The sequence below is a fragment of the Conger conger genome, chromosome 16 (genome assembly GCF_963514075.1).
Source record: "Conger conger chromosome 16, fConCon1.1, whole genome shotgun sequence".
Classification (NCBI taxonomy): Eukaryota; Metazoa; Chordata; class Actinopteri; order Anguilliformes; family Congridae; genus Conger; species Conger conger.
This window is the reverse complement of record NC_083775.1, coordinates 19242959-19257775: the sequence shown is the minus strand read 5'-3', so window position 1 is coordinate 19257775 and position 14817 is coordinate 19242959. Positions and strand designations below refer to the sequence as shown.

The window sequence follows — 14817 nt, the reverse complement described above, 5'->3', positions numbered from 1 at the left end:
CGGTCTCTTTCCCTTTATCACTCTGTCCGCCTCTCCATCCCTCTCCGCCACAGTCGCGGTTATTTTGCCGTTTCTCCGTTTCCATATCTCCCTGTATCTCTCTTCTCCAGAGGCCTTTTCCAGTGTTTGCACACACTGCCTTCTCACTGTCAGCGGCGGCTGAGAGGGTCGCCGAGGTAACGTTGTATGTTCTGCAGCTGTTGGTCAGCGCAGCCAATCAAAGAACTGCCACTGACCTCCAATCTGGGGCTTTCCATTTAAAATATTCATCCCAAAAATTTTTCTCCCTGCCATATCGTAGCATTTCACATTACATTCTATTTTACAGCACCTTATCAAACTGCAGCACTCTAATCATGCTGAAGTGCACCTTATCTCAACGCAGAAACACACACCTACCTACATACACACAGACAAACACAAACACACGCACACACGAGCAGAGCCATGCCCTATGTAGGTCTAGCCACACAAGGCTAAAACTAAGGTCATACAAGTTTGTCACAGATCTGTTTTTTAGAGTTGGCAAACATTCTGAGAAACTATTCCGTTTTTCTCTATATTTGTGCATGTTGTTGTTGTTGTTGTTGTTGTTGTTGTTGTTTTTCTGGTATGTCATTTGCTTCTATCCCATTTTGTCCAGCTGCTTTCAGACTGCTGCCCTGCCTTTCTTGCCCTGCGGGTGAAACGAATTGCTCTCCGCTTGGCGAAGGCACACAACCCCCCCACCACACACTTGTCAGTTTCATTAATCTCACAGTTTGCAAGATGTGGACAGTCACACTAGGTGGTCACTAAAGGCGGCAAAATGATAAATGTGGTAAAATTACCAATTGTAATGGGGGGGGGGGGGGTTCTCACAAAGCTGTATGTCCAGTATTTTATGTGTGACCTGTGTTCTTTAAATTTACCCGCCAGACCTCAAATCAACTCTTCTATGCCTCCATTCTCAGACTTCCCTGTGACCCAGAGGAGGAGGGTGGCCTTTGTGGTATCTGCACCCGCCAGGGAACGGGCAAACATAGGCAGGCCAACATGCTTCTCTTCTTTAGGAGGGCAGAGCACAAGGCTTCCGGAGGTTTCCGATAATTAAAGGGATGCCGGGGGCCAAGCGCGTGTGGGGGTTATTTAATAAATTTGCCACTAATCCTATGAAAGGCCACACATGTCAGGAAGGAGAGCTAATCGGCGATAAAGCCGAGGATGCTGAAGCGGCCAAATCGATGTTAATCCAATAAGTGTTGAATAAGCTTTTACCACAGACAAATGGTGCTTGGTACACAAGTGGGCACACAGAACTCACTCCAGCCATTAGTTCATTAAGTTCACACTAGCTATGTTGAGAGAAACTTCAATATGCATGTCTGATAGGGACAGCAATGAATGAATATGATGATTACGATGACTGACTGATTAAATGGACGAACAAATGATTGTATTAACGGAGGGAAGAATGGACGGATGAGGGAATTAAGTTTTGATTCAAATCACTGCTCTCAGAGTACACAGCAGGGCCTTCTTCCCTGCAGCTGAGTCACCTCTGGATGACCTCCTGACCTCTGAACCACACTTCACCTCTCATCAGTGAAGAGCAGTGCCACTCACACTCCTTTCTTTGAAGACTCTGCCTGCCCATCCATCACAAGCCTCAACTGGAATGGAATGCGTTCGAAAAATCCAAGATAAAGACCCAGATATTGACTCCAGCACCATTAAAATAAATCAAGGCAACAGCCTCAAAAAAATATAAAGTTCACCGTGGAAACGGCAATATATTACCATGGTAAAATTGTGATTCACCCCCTTGATAAGGGAACAAGAGGTTGATATGTTGATCTGGATCCTGCGACTGTCTGCATCTGCGTATGTGTGCGTGCGCACATACCTGCATGTATGAATATGTACGTTTTCAGCAGTTTGTGTGTGCGTGTGTCGGTGTAGCATATGCGGGTGCATGTCTGTGTGTCTGTGTGTGTGTGTGTGTGTGTGTATGTACCTGCATATGTATGTTTATAGCAGTTTGATTTTGAGCGTGCATGTAGGTGTGTGTGCGTGTGTGTGTGTGTGTGTGTTCGGGTGAAGCGTGTGTGTGTGTGCACATGTATGCATGTGTGTGCAAGTGTGTGTGGGTGTGCATGTATGCATGTGTGTGTGTGTGTGCGTGTGTATGTATGCATGTGTGTGTGTGTGTGTGGGTGTGTGTGCATGCGTGCGTGTGTGCGTGCGTGTGTGTGTATGTGTGTGAGTGTGTGTGTGTGTGTGCGAGTGTGTGTGTGTGCGTGTGTATGTATGCATGTGTGTGTGTGTGTGTGTGGGTGTGCATGTATGCATGTATGTGCGTGTGTGTGTGTGTGTGTGTGTGTAGCATAAGGGTGCTTGGCTGCATTTCTTCCTTATCGTCCCTACAGCATCTGCGGAGCAGGAATGTGGAGCAGCAGGTTATTTATACAGGGCGCTATACTTAGCTGCTGTGTGTGTGTGTGTGTGTGCGCGTGTGCAGGGAGCCAGAGACCAGGGTTTGACCCAAGGCACCATAGACCATCCAGTGGAGGTTGGGCCAGGACACAGCGATCGCTCAACATACTCCTTGTCCACTCTCCCCCTCTCTATCACCAGGGAAACTAGAGTGAGCCTCCAAAAGTATACAGAAATAAAATACTCCCCCAAACACTTTCAGTTTATGTGCATATCCCAAGATGAAACTTGTTTGTTCAAATGCACCCATAAAATTGCAGGTTGAACAAGTATTATCTTGAAATGTTTAAAAATGCCCATTTGTACCTTATCAGGTTGACAAACCCATGGACACACCCCAAAATGGCATGCACTATGTGATTCTATTAGGCAAATATAATCTAACAAATGCCCCCACAAGGGAGAGGGAGAGGGAGGAGAGGGGAGGAGGGGGGAGAGAGTAGAGAGGAAAGAGGAGATTCTAACATATAAACGTTTTCCTAAACCAACCAGCATGTGACTCAGCCCCACCCACAACAGAACAGAGGGGCTAAGATACTAATTACTGAAGTGTAAGGTGCTTACTACTGAAATCTAACGTAAGATACTAACTACTGAAATCGAACTAAGCTGCTCACTACTGACGTCTAACTAAGATGCTAACTACTGAAGTCTAACTAAGGTGCTTAATACTGAAGTCTAACTAAGGTGCTTACTACTGAAGTCTAGCAAAGATGTTTACTCCTGAACTCTAACTAAGATGCTTACAACTGAACTCTGCTAAACATAACCCGGTTGGGATGGGATATCCAAATTGACACTATACTGAAAATATGAATCATTAATTGGATTTGATGTTGCTGAAGTGAGAACGGCAGAAGCAGTTCCCACAGCAAGCTCCTCCCGCAGTTTTACTTTCTCTTTATCTTTCTCCTTCATCCATTCCTCCAAAACTGAGAGATAAGGGTAAATACACAGCGGCAACAACATACAGAGTGGCAGGGTGGGCGATTTGAGCATCAGTCAGCTTATTGATTCTGCACAGCATGCTGCCCAAAACACTTGGCTTCACCCTGCGCTGCTTTGAAAAACACAGTTTATTTCTAAACAGAGGCAATTTCACAAAGAGCATGCAAGGTCTGGTAGAGTATTGCCTAGTGGGTAAATTGCTTGACTGAGACACGGAAGGTTGGTGGTTCAAACCCCAGGGGAAACCACAATAAGATCCGTGCAGCTGTGGCCCCTTGAGCAAGGTCCTTAACCCCACATTGCTCCAGGAGGGAATTAGGCCCTGCTTAGTCTAATCAACTGTAAAAGCATCAGCTAAATAACTGTAATGTTATGTAATGATCCAAGGCATTATTAGAGCCATACAAACTGCAACAGAATTCCTCCAAAATAAGGCAGGGTTTGTCACAGGTTTGTCAGTTTGTCAGCTTGCCTGCTCTCTTACTTACTTACACACACACACACACACACACACACAAAATCGGCAAGCAGCAGGTGCTTTGATCCTCGTGGTTCCACTGTGGCCTCACAAAGATTAAAACAAGACAACAAAGGAGGTCATTTGGCAGGAGTACTTCACAGAGAGGTAGCAAAGTCATCTCGCTAAGCTGAGAGATACGGTTTTGACTTCACATCACTCCAGGATTGTTCAGAGGAAAACACTATGGCCTGCTATTTTGTCCATTTTTGGACAGTACATACACTGTGCAGGGTCAAAACATTACGACACCCACAGACCAGTCCAAAGCTTGAATGCACAACATTGTTTGTTTAGTTGACTCACCCACTGCTCTCAACTCTACTAACACTTGAAAAGTGTATAATGGAATTGGCCAATTATTTTTAAATACATGTATACTATTTATAAGAGGGATGGTCAACACTGGGGTCTGCTGGTTTCTCGTTGTGCTTGGTGCTCAGCTTTTGGAGTGTGGGTTCTCCAAAAAAACAACAGTACTTGACTATAACAAGGACTAATAATAATGACTATAACAACTGACTGTTTTTTATTTTGCTTTTCGGCCAGAGACTAATTAACATAAATGTCTGTATTGAAGCAGCAGGTAATACAATTAACTGACTTCAGCTGGTTTCTCGAGTTAACTGGGTGGGGGAAAAAAACCCATAACCCCATGGCTCTCTAGGTTTAGCGTGGTCTACCCGTGATTTCTCAGTATGCACATAGTAATTCCATCATATTATCAGCATTTAGCATTTGCTGTGCTCTACGTGCTGGTAGAATACAGGCTGTAAAATCTCTGACTGGCAGGCCCAGTCCCTTACGAGAAACACCGCCTGCTGAACTTCTGCTAATCTTGAAAGGGATGTGGGTGGATTCAACACTTCCTTTACCTCAGTGAGCCAAATACAAGAAGCTAGAATTAGCATGACTTGAAGCCCCAGGATATGTTTTTGTGTGTGTGTGTGTGTGTGTGTGTGTGTGTGTGTATTATATCAAAGTGAAAGATAACCCAACACAATACAAGAACACAGTATCTCTGCATTGATCTCACTATGTCACAAGCCTCAGCTCACTGACCTCTCTATACACTAATATTTGAGCTTGTCCTCTCTCTCTCTCAGAGGAAAGGAAGACTGTGGTTTCCTCTGCATGAAAGGGAGATGGTGGAAGAGGATAAAAAGAAAAGTGATGAGGGTGATGTGAGTGGGAGGAGAAAGGAAGGGGACTGAGGTCAGAAGAAAACTGAAATGATAAGGAAAATGAAGAAAGAATAAGAACATATATATTATTGCAAATGGGTGATTACAACAAAGGAGGGAGGAAAAAGAGGAAAAATATTGGAAAGAGAGACAGAATTAGGGGTCTGGCCCTTCATGTGCTGCTCCAGTAAGATACGCGCAGTTCTCATGAGAGAGATATGAACTGCGGCCAAGAAAAGAGCAATCCCGGCTTCTTCAGCACTTCCCTCAGCTTCAAGGCACTTCTCTCAGAATATCAGAGTTTATACTCAACAGAGAGAGAAAGGGAGGTGGAGAGAGGGGGGAAGAGAATGAGAGAGAGACAGAACAGAGACAAAGAGAGCAATGGGAACGCAAAAAAAGACAATGCTATTCCGATGATAGCTTTTATATCACGTCGTTGTTTATACACATTCAATGAATTGTAAATGAATGCTTTCTGTGGTTCTGGTACTACGATATTGTTATTGCTCCTACCTTTCTGACATTACAGAGAATGTTCTGGCAACACAAATGCAGGCCTGTCACGTCAATAAAGGAGAATTGCAACAGAAACGGGAGATGGAAAGGGAGAGGGTGTCTGAAGTAAAGACAATAAGAAGGCCAAGAAGCTGTGGAACCTAATAAAGAAATCCTGCTCTCCCCTGCTATATGAACTGTGCTGATAAATCTCCACATTCCTGGAGTGTCTGCTCAGTCTCACGCAGCTGACCCCCAGGCTAGCCCTCCAGACGCACGTCCCCAGCAGACCCCTGTGCGTTTTCTGTCCCTCGCTGCTGGGCGTCCGTTAGGGCACAACCCCCCGCTCCTGCAATCCAGCCTCAGGCATCGCACACATCTCCCCGGCAGGGAGTCTGAACCTACTGCTCTTCATATGAAGATAGGTCCACCAATAAAACGTGACTGACTGCTTGATGATCGGTGTGTTGGGAGCGGTTATGATGATATTCAGGCTGAGTGTTCAAACAAGCATAGGGGTAAGATGGAAGAGTCAGGGGTATTACCTCAGGTGTGCTGGCTAGTCACACAAAACTAGTTCACTACCCATGGCCACCTAATCATCCCCTACATCTGACTAGCTGCAGATGCTTTTTTGTTTCTACTCCCTCCCCACTTTGCATTCACTAGCCACAAAATGTGATAACATTCTGCATGCAAATGTTGTCACCATTATCGCAGTCCTATCTGTGGCATACGCTAGTCGTGTACTGTAGATTTAGCCTTTATGTACAATACGTTGCAGCCTATAAGTCGAATGGAATGTACTGTTGAGCTACTCATTTCATGTGTTCTTTGATGACTGTGTCGCACAAAAAGAATTTCCTAATGAACCAATAAAGAATCTATCTAATCTATTCATCTTTGTTTCTCCGGGTTATCAATTTCAATTTGGCCTAATCATTGTGTTTCGTGGTTGAGATCAAAACCTTTTAATTGCATTGATGGTACATTGCACCCAACCTTTATAAGGTTGATAATACATCGCAGCCCCAACATTAGTTGCCATAGGAGGAAAGTTTCAATTTTATCCAGATCTAAAATATTCCAAGGCAGAACTCTGAGCAATGACCAAACTGTATATTAAAGCAGAGATACTAAATCTTCCCCAAAAAATGCCGGTGTGGGTGCAGTTTTTTGTTCCAACCAAGCAGTTACTCACCTAATTCAACTACTCACCATTTGCGTCTGTGCTAAGGACCTAGTTTTCTGGATAATATTGCGTTTCCGTGTATTAGAGGAAGATGAAGTGTGCATGTGTCAAACTTGTTTATTATTTGCGCTTAGTAATTGTAAAATATTAAACTAAAAAACATTTTTTACATTTCTTTGATTGCAAACCACATTTGCATTTGTATGCAACTTTCTCCTTGGTTATTTTAACTTCACCAAATACGGGTATCTGACTCTTTCATATTGAGCATGACCAAATGATATTATAGCCCATTAGCTAGGAAGATAAGCTAAGAGATAACTAATGCACTGACAGTTTGTATATACAGTACTGGCACAGACACTGTGAAACACTGTGCAGTCTAGTTCTGTTAACAGCATGACTGCTCAATGATGTTGTAGGCTACATAAGGATCGGTACAATGATGACGTAATTAACATGAAAAGATTGATCAAGTGGTCACGCCATTCTTCTAATTACAGACGGGTGTAAAAACTGAAATATTATTACATTACATTATTGGCATTTGGCAGACGCTCTTATCCAGAGCGATGTACATTTGATTAGACTAAGCAGGAGACAATCCTCCCCTGGAGCAATGCAGGGTTAAGGGCCTTGCTCAAGGGCCCAACGGCTGCGTGGATCTTACTGTGGCTACACCCGGATTAGAACCACCAACCTTGCGTGTCCCAGTCATTTTATCTTAACCACTACAGGCCGCCCTGCATACAAAACAGAAGTATAAAAACAACAATAAACAATAAATACAATTTAGCCGATGCAGTTTTCCTGCTTGTGAGATTCAGCTATATCGAATACAAGCTGAACAGCATACTATCCATGAAAACTGTTCATTACTGAAACTTAGACCTGGGTTGAGCAGGTGACTGGCTAAAGGGTGAAATGTGGACCTGTCTGACCGAAAAATTTCAATAAGCTCCACCAAATTTGCAATGAGCTGCTCACTCTTGACTGACACACCCCGAGCAGTGGCTCTCATCCCTCTTCAGCGGGCCGTGAGTCCCGAAATTACCAGAGGCACCTGGTCCGGAAAAAGCAGAATCAACAGTGCGCCAGCTCACAGCTCGACAGACACTGGCCTAAAACATGGCCCTGTGACGGACGGATGCTCTGCTCTACTCTTAAATACTGTTACACCTCTCCTTCATTCCCTGTTTGATATCTGTGGATTTTCTCAACTGTCTTATTGGATAACTTTGCGTTTCATGTCAGGTCCCCCTTGTAAAAGAGATTTCAGTCTCACTGGGGGGTTTTCCACGTAAAATATTGGCTAAATAAATAAGTAGAAAATATTTGTATTTTCTCAAACCTAACGATATATATGATGATGATTATGAAAGCAATCATTTCTCATGGCAAGTTCATTACATAACCAGAATTTAAACTTTCCACAGAGCTGCATAATTTTAAGCTTTCCAAAATACATATTGATTGTTGCAATGCGCTTTTCAATGACTTCATCAGAAACTATTTCCTGTCAAGCAGCAAAAAATGGCTTGGTGCAGAGTGGCTGTTTGTATACCAGTCTCGAGAGATACTCCACTGTTTACCCTGGAGACGCATTTACCTGAAATGCCCCAGCCTGTGTGAATGTGTTACAGGGTGTGTAATCGTACTGTACGGTAGATGTATCCACTCAGAAAAAACAAACCAAAACACCAAGGAACCAGTCACCCCAGCACTATGGCTGTCTTCGCCAAACAATCAATTGGCTCTCTCTTTTCTGGAAAGTTTCCAGCCTAAACTGTCTTTGTTGCATTGCAAATATTAACAAAACTAGCAAAACGAACAAATAACCATTATGCATTCGATAAGTGGCACGACACCGTGGCTGTGTTTGAAACCGTGTACTAGCATACTACTAAATTTCAGGCTAATTTTCATTTAAATTTACTAGTAGAATGCTAGGCATGCGATATCGAACACAGCCCATATTTGTTATGGATATTTGTTCTCCTTTATGCCCAGGAAGAGGGGGGGTAATACCATGAGATGCCCTCTGCTGGAAGGAAGTACAAAATGAGCCCTGCTACCAAACAGGCGTGCACTGTGCAAATGGGAGATCATAGTCAAGCTTCCACTGACATCAGGACCAATTAAAATCACAATTACCAATGTGCCCCAAACTCTCCTGAAATTACACAATTACACAGTTGGAGAAACAGTTTGGGCAAATGTATATTTCATTAAGAAGGGCCTTATCAAAATGCAAGCTACACATGATCACAAGCACTGTCCTTCTTTGGGAAGACGTTGGGAAAGCTGGTGTGCGAAAGGCTCCCCTGCAAATGTAAGTGAATTGCATATTCATCAGCTGTAGGTCAGAACTGCCACCTTCCAAATGAATATCTCTGTGACAACTGTAGAACCGACAGAGGCAGCATATTGTTCACTTGGACAGAACAGAAATTGAAGGGGACTCCCATTCTGCACACAATAATTGCGCATTTATTGGTGCTGTCACAACACCTCCTGAGATTCTCTGTGCCGAACTTAATGGCGTCAATGCACTATGGTATTTCTACAGTATTTCCTCAGACCTATTCAGTGAAAAATCCAGCTGCATGCCAAAGGTTAATGTCCCTGTATCCCAAGGCTGCCAATGTTGCAGACTGTTTTATAAGCAGTATTAACCAGCCAGTGGCACAGTTCTGTAACCCTTTCTCACCCCCTACTCGACCCAGCTCCTGGTCCAAGCGATGGTTCTGTCCCGCCTGGACTACTGCAATTCCCTCTTGGCTGGCCTCCCAGCGTCCGCCATCAGACCCCTCCAACTCATCCAGAATGCAGCAGCTCGTCTGGTCTTCAACCTTCCCAAATACTCACGTCACCCCCCTGCTTACTTCCCTCCACTGGCTGCCTGTCATGGCTCGCATCAAATTCAAAACATTGGTGCTAGCCTTCCAAGCAGTTAAAGGGTCTTCCCCAGCTTATCTGCAAAAAATCATCAGACCCTACACCCCTGCCAGACCTCTTCGTTCAGCCTCCACAGGCCGCTTGGCACCTCCCCCTCTCAGAACCTCCACCTCACGCTCACGACTACTGTCTGTTCTGGCTCCACGGTGGTGGAACGAACTCCCCGTTGAGGTCAGAACTATAGAATCTCTCCCCACCTTCAAGCGCAAGCTGAAGACACACCTCTTCAAGCAGCACCTCTCCCCATCCTTCCCTACCTCCCTGTGAACCTTAATTGTTGTCTCTGTGACTTGCTTTGTGTATCGGTATTTTTAGTTGGCTAGGTAAGCAGTGTTTGGATAGTTAACTTTGGTGACTTTTGCTCTGTTTGTTTGTTTGTTCAAAAAAAAAAAAAAAAAAAAAAAAATGGCCCTTGTCCTTATCTTTGTTGTACAGGTAGCAGTTGAAATTGTACTTACCTCTAGGGTCTTTCAGCGAACTTATCCCTGGTTATGGGTATGCACTTTGTTGTACGTTGCTCTGGATAAGAGCGTCTGCCAAATGCCAATAATGTAATGTAATGTAATGTAATGTTCCTATGGTTTCTGACAGGTCAATTGTGGACCATGCAACACGTATTGTTAAATATGTGAAAACACATTTGAAGCATTTGAGCAAAATATCAATTAAATTAAATCAATTAACCATCTTTACCCTTGTGTTGTCTTAAGGGATAAGATGGTTAAACAGGTTGTGTCTTCAGGTTGTTTCTTCATGCAGATTTGGGGTTTAAAATTCAATTAAACTGCTTTATTTTGACAGGTTGTTTCTTCAAGCAGATTTGGGGTTTAAAATTCAATTAAACTGCTTAATTTTAGGGATTAAGTGAAGGCGGGTAATTTTTTACCCTTAGGACAAGGGGAGTATACAGAATGGTAAGACTACACAAGGGTTAAACAGCGTAACCTCTTTAAGTTCCCATTTCAGAGCTAGAGCTGATTCACTGACAAGTGAAATCTGGGTCCTAATCAGGGGTGCTGACAGGGATTTTTTGGCCCTATAAAAAGATGTCATATTGGGCCCCACCACCATATGCCACCCCATCCCTGCACAATTACAGCACAATTGTTTTGAGGGCCCCTGTCAGTCAGGGCCCATGGAATCATACTTACCCGCCCTCTGCTGAAAATGTAGTTGGTCATGGATACCAGATCATTTACGGAAAGCGAAGAGTTAAACAACAAAACAAATTGGAGCATGAGAAACCTGCATGCTAAGCTAAACTTAATGGGAAAACAATCTTCAAAGAATTAAAAATTGTACATGTTTTCAACAACCTTAGGAGTTCCCCAGTACTGAGTCTGAGAACCACTGGTGGTTTATACCACAAGTGCGCAATCCAGTTGCTTAGCACTGATGCATGTGGCTGGCCTAATTGAAACAGCTGCAGCACTTTATGGTGTGAGGCGGAAACGTCAGGCTGTAACTGTAGTGAACAGATTAACCGCCCTGGAGCACGCCGAGGAATGCTGAGGGTGACTGTTCAGGGCCCAGTCTTCCGCTTACGGTGTATGCAGCTGTTTTCGGTTTTTGAAAATGACGGACAGCGTTTCTCACACCGCTATTGTGGATCAACCCACAGGAAACATAAACTCGGAGAATGCAAGACAACCAAATTTTCTGTTGACCTTTCAGTGTAGCAACCGAAGTTCCTGTCTGTGCTTTAATTTGCAAGAACAGTCCAATTATAGATGAGCAAGATTAACTGAAAGCGCCCACTAAAATTGTCGAGTCAGTAAACATATTACTGAAACTATTGACATTGTTACCTTCCAGGTGCTACATTTGGCTTGTGTGCATGTAGAAGACCTACAGCAGTATGAGTGACAGTGGCCTGCAGTCTCTGCAGTGCTTTAGGCAGCAGAGCATTGTATACAATCATGCAGATACGGGTCAGGAGCTTCAGTTAATCGTCACATCAACCATCAGAATGTACAGATTCATTGTAACTTAATTGTAATTGTAATTTAAACAAGGGATGCCTACATTTTTGCACACCACTGTATGTACACTGTATGAGCCCTTAAATACCTTATAAGGTATTTATTAGACCTTATTATTTTTTTTATCAGAGTTATCGGTCTTCTGCTGCTGTAGCATATCCACTTAAGAGCCTAGAAGCGTTGTGTTTTCAGAGTGTTCTGCGTACCACTGTTGTAATGTGTGGTTATTTGCGTTACTGTCACCTTCCTGTTAGCTTTGACCAGTCTGGCCCTTCTCATCTGACCTCTCTCGTTAAGAAGATGTTTTTGCTTGCAGAACTGCTGTTCACTGGATGTTTTTCACACCATTCTCTGCAAACTCGAGAGACTGTTGTGCATGAAAATCCTAGGAGATCAGCAGTTTCTGAGGTGTCAAAACCACCCTGTCTGGCAGCAACAATCATTCCACAGTCAAAGTGAGTTAGATCACATTTCTTCCCCATTCTGACATTTGGTCTGAAACACAACTGAACCTCTTGACCATGTCTGCATGCTTTTATGAATTTAATTTCTGCCACATGATTGGCTGATTAAATATTTGCATTAACAGGTCTACCTAATAAAGTGCTCCGTGAGTGTATGTAGGTACTGTTAATAATAACAATAATAATAATGACTTATTTTTGTTGTTACCATCGGTGACTTAGATTAGACTACTTTAGGAAAATTCGAATTAGCCATTTTAACAGCATGAACTGATGTTTGATTAGCGTTCTTAATAGATTTATTAAGGACGGATATCCAATATGGGCAATACAAATCTTAATTAATATGAATAAAAGGAACCTGAAAACAACGAATTTATGTTTTGAGGGTAATATCGTTTGATAACTAGTTATTTAATGACACGTTTATATAAAAATTAATTGGCTTTCCATGCAATTTTATTGACTGCATTACAGGTGCGGACGGAGGGGATTTTCCAGGTTTTTTTCCGCTTTTGACAAAATATGCTATCTGATCAAATATAAAAATATACAAAATATATCCTGTGGTTGTCCAATTCTGAGTATTGTATCCCAATTTCTTTTCTGCATGACACTTCACTCCCTTCCCAATTATTTACCCAGCGTGCCAGTGCAGAGTCCTCTGCCTTTCTCGTGCGCTCTTGCACGCGGTATTGCCTGAGCATAAATCCGCGTCAATAAAACACGTAGAATAGTAATGCGCTCGGCATTTGCGCCTGACTTCCACTCTGAATTTCAACCGCTGGCAAATTGGCAATGCTTGAAACTCAAGATTCAACTGGGGCAGTAATTCCCATTCGAACCACGATCCTGGGGACCCCCTTTGTACCTATTTTCATTCCAACCACAGTTGCATTCCATGAGGTAATTGTGCTATATTGCATGACATGTCATTAAAAGACATAACAATGATTTATCTGGTCAGATTTTACGGCATTGAATCAATAGGCTCCTCATTGGCGAAAGTGTAGTCACATGGCTACTTAAACTAGCCATTTGTTAAATAATAAAGAATTCAAGAGTCAAATGTGCACTGTTAAGTATAAGGGGGGACAACATTATTTTATTCACCTCTGTCTTTAATTTGACCAATGACAAATGGTGCCTATTGTAATGTGTTTGCAATAAGCACAATGGGAAAATGTGTATATTGCAAAGACTCTTTTCATTTTTCTTTCTACTGAAAACCAGTATACACAGGGGGTCCCCAGCAGCGAGGTTGGGAACCCCTGAATTAGGTATCTTTGAACAATAACTTAAAACTAACAGCTGTTTTCAGATACTTGTTACGTGAGAGAGAGAGAGAGAGAGAGAGAGAGAGAGAGAGAGAGAGAGAGAGAGAGAGAGAGAGAGAGAGAGAGAGAGAGAGAGAGAGAGAGAGAGAGAGAGAGAGAGAGAGAGTTTTGCCATTTAACTGCGATTAATGTTCACACTCAGAGCAACAATGAACGCGCCTAGATAAAATATTACCAGCCATCTCTTCTGTTCTACATTTTCTACATAATAATCCGTGGATGGTTACAGGCTCGGTAACCGGAGTGTGTGAAAGTCGTAATTATTAGAGTTGGAATTTTGGATTTTAAATAACGTACGGTAGTGAAACAAGTGGTCGCATTCTAACTCTCTCTTTACCTGAATATAATTGCACAAATTACCAGATACATTAATGGAAATAATAAATAAAGTTAACCTCAAACTTCTCATGACATTTTCATGAAATATTTTCCAGATTAGTGGCTCGCCGCTGTTTTTCGTGGCAACTTTTACAACAGGAAAATGTAAAAGTTCCAGCCTGTCATTCAAGTTTCGGGTTGAGAGCAGACACATTTCCAAATGGTTTGCTGTATACACGAGTACAAATGGACATACACAAAATATTTAAAAGAGTAGTACCTTGAAGGCATGCAGCTCCGCTTTCGTCTCCGATTTCCCGCACCACAATAGTTCATCTTCTGCAGACATGCATAAAAGCAGGTAATATCCGTACCACTCAGACCTTCATAATCCAACTGTGGTTAAAAAAATAAAACGCAGATAGTCTAGGTGGTTTTCGTGTGGATGAGTAAAATGCTGAGCGAAAATGATTATTTACCAATGATGTGTGACTTATCTCCAGAGAGAGGAAGAGAAAAGGGCCCCAATAATTTCGGTACTGAACTGAAGTGAGTGTTCTTCAGCGCTGAGAAGCGACTCATTGCTGACGTCACTCCACAGTACCGGTCAGCGGTCGCTCAAACAAGCAGTCGAGCCCCTGAGCGCTCCTGCTATTACGCGCCCGTTCCCTCAGTGTACATTGACATATCGCCGGTAAATTTGTTTTATCCCATCTCCAAGTTGATCTTAGTAACTGAGTGAGCGATTACAGTTTTTTTTATTAGCGCCCATTGTCTAATTGCCAATTCATTATGATATGCAACAGATCATAATCTGTCATTGTGGGACAGACTATATAAAACGTTTTGTTGTCAAGACTGGTATCAGTTAAGATGTAGTCATTACAACTTTTTGCTGTGGAAAAGTGGTAGGATGGGCATGTATGCGGCTAATCAGCTATCAG

At 42.8% G+C, this 14817-nt stretch overlaps 1 protein-coding gene across 1 annotated transcript in view; it reads right to left on the bottom strand.

Annotated features, from left to right (window-relative positions):
• The window catches only part of LOC133114867 (glucagon receptor-like), a 37393-nt gene extending 23026 nt beyond the window's left edge, over positions 1-14367 (bottom strand). The window contains exon 1 of the mRNA XM_061224550.1: positions 14154-14367. The gene's annotated coding sequence lies outside the window, so the exon portion shown is untranslated. The remainder of the gene's footprint in view (positions 1-14153) is intronic.
• Between the last annotated feature and the right edge of the window lie 450 nt (positions 14368-14817).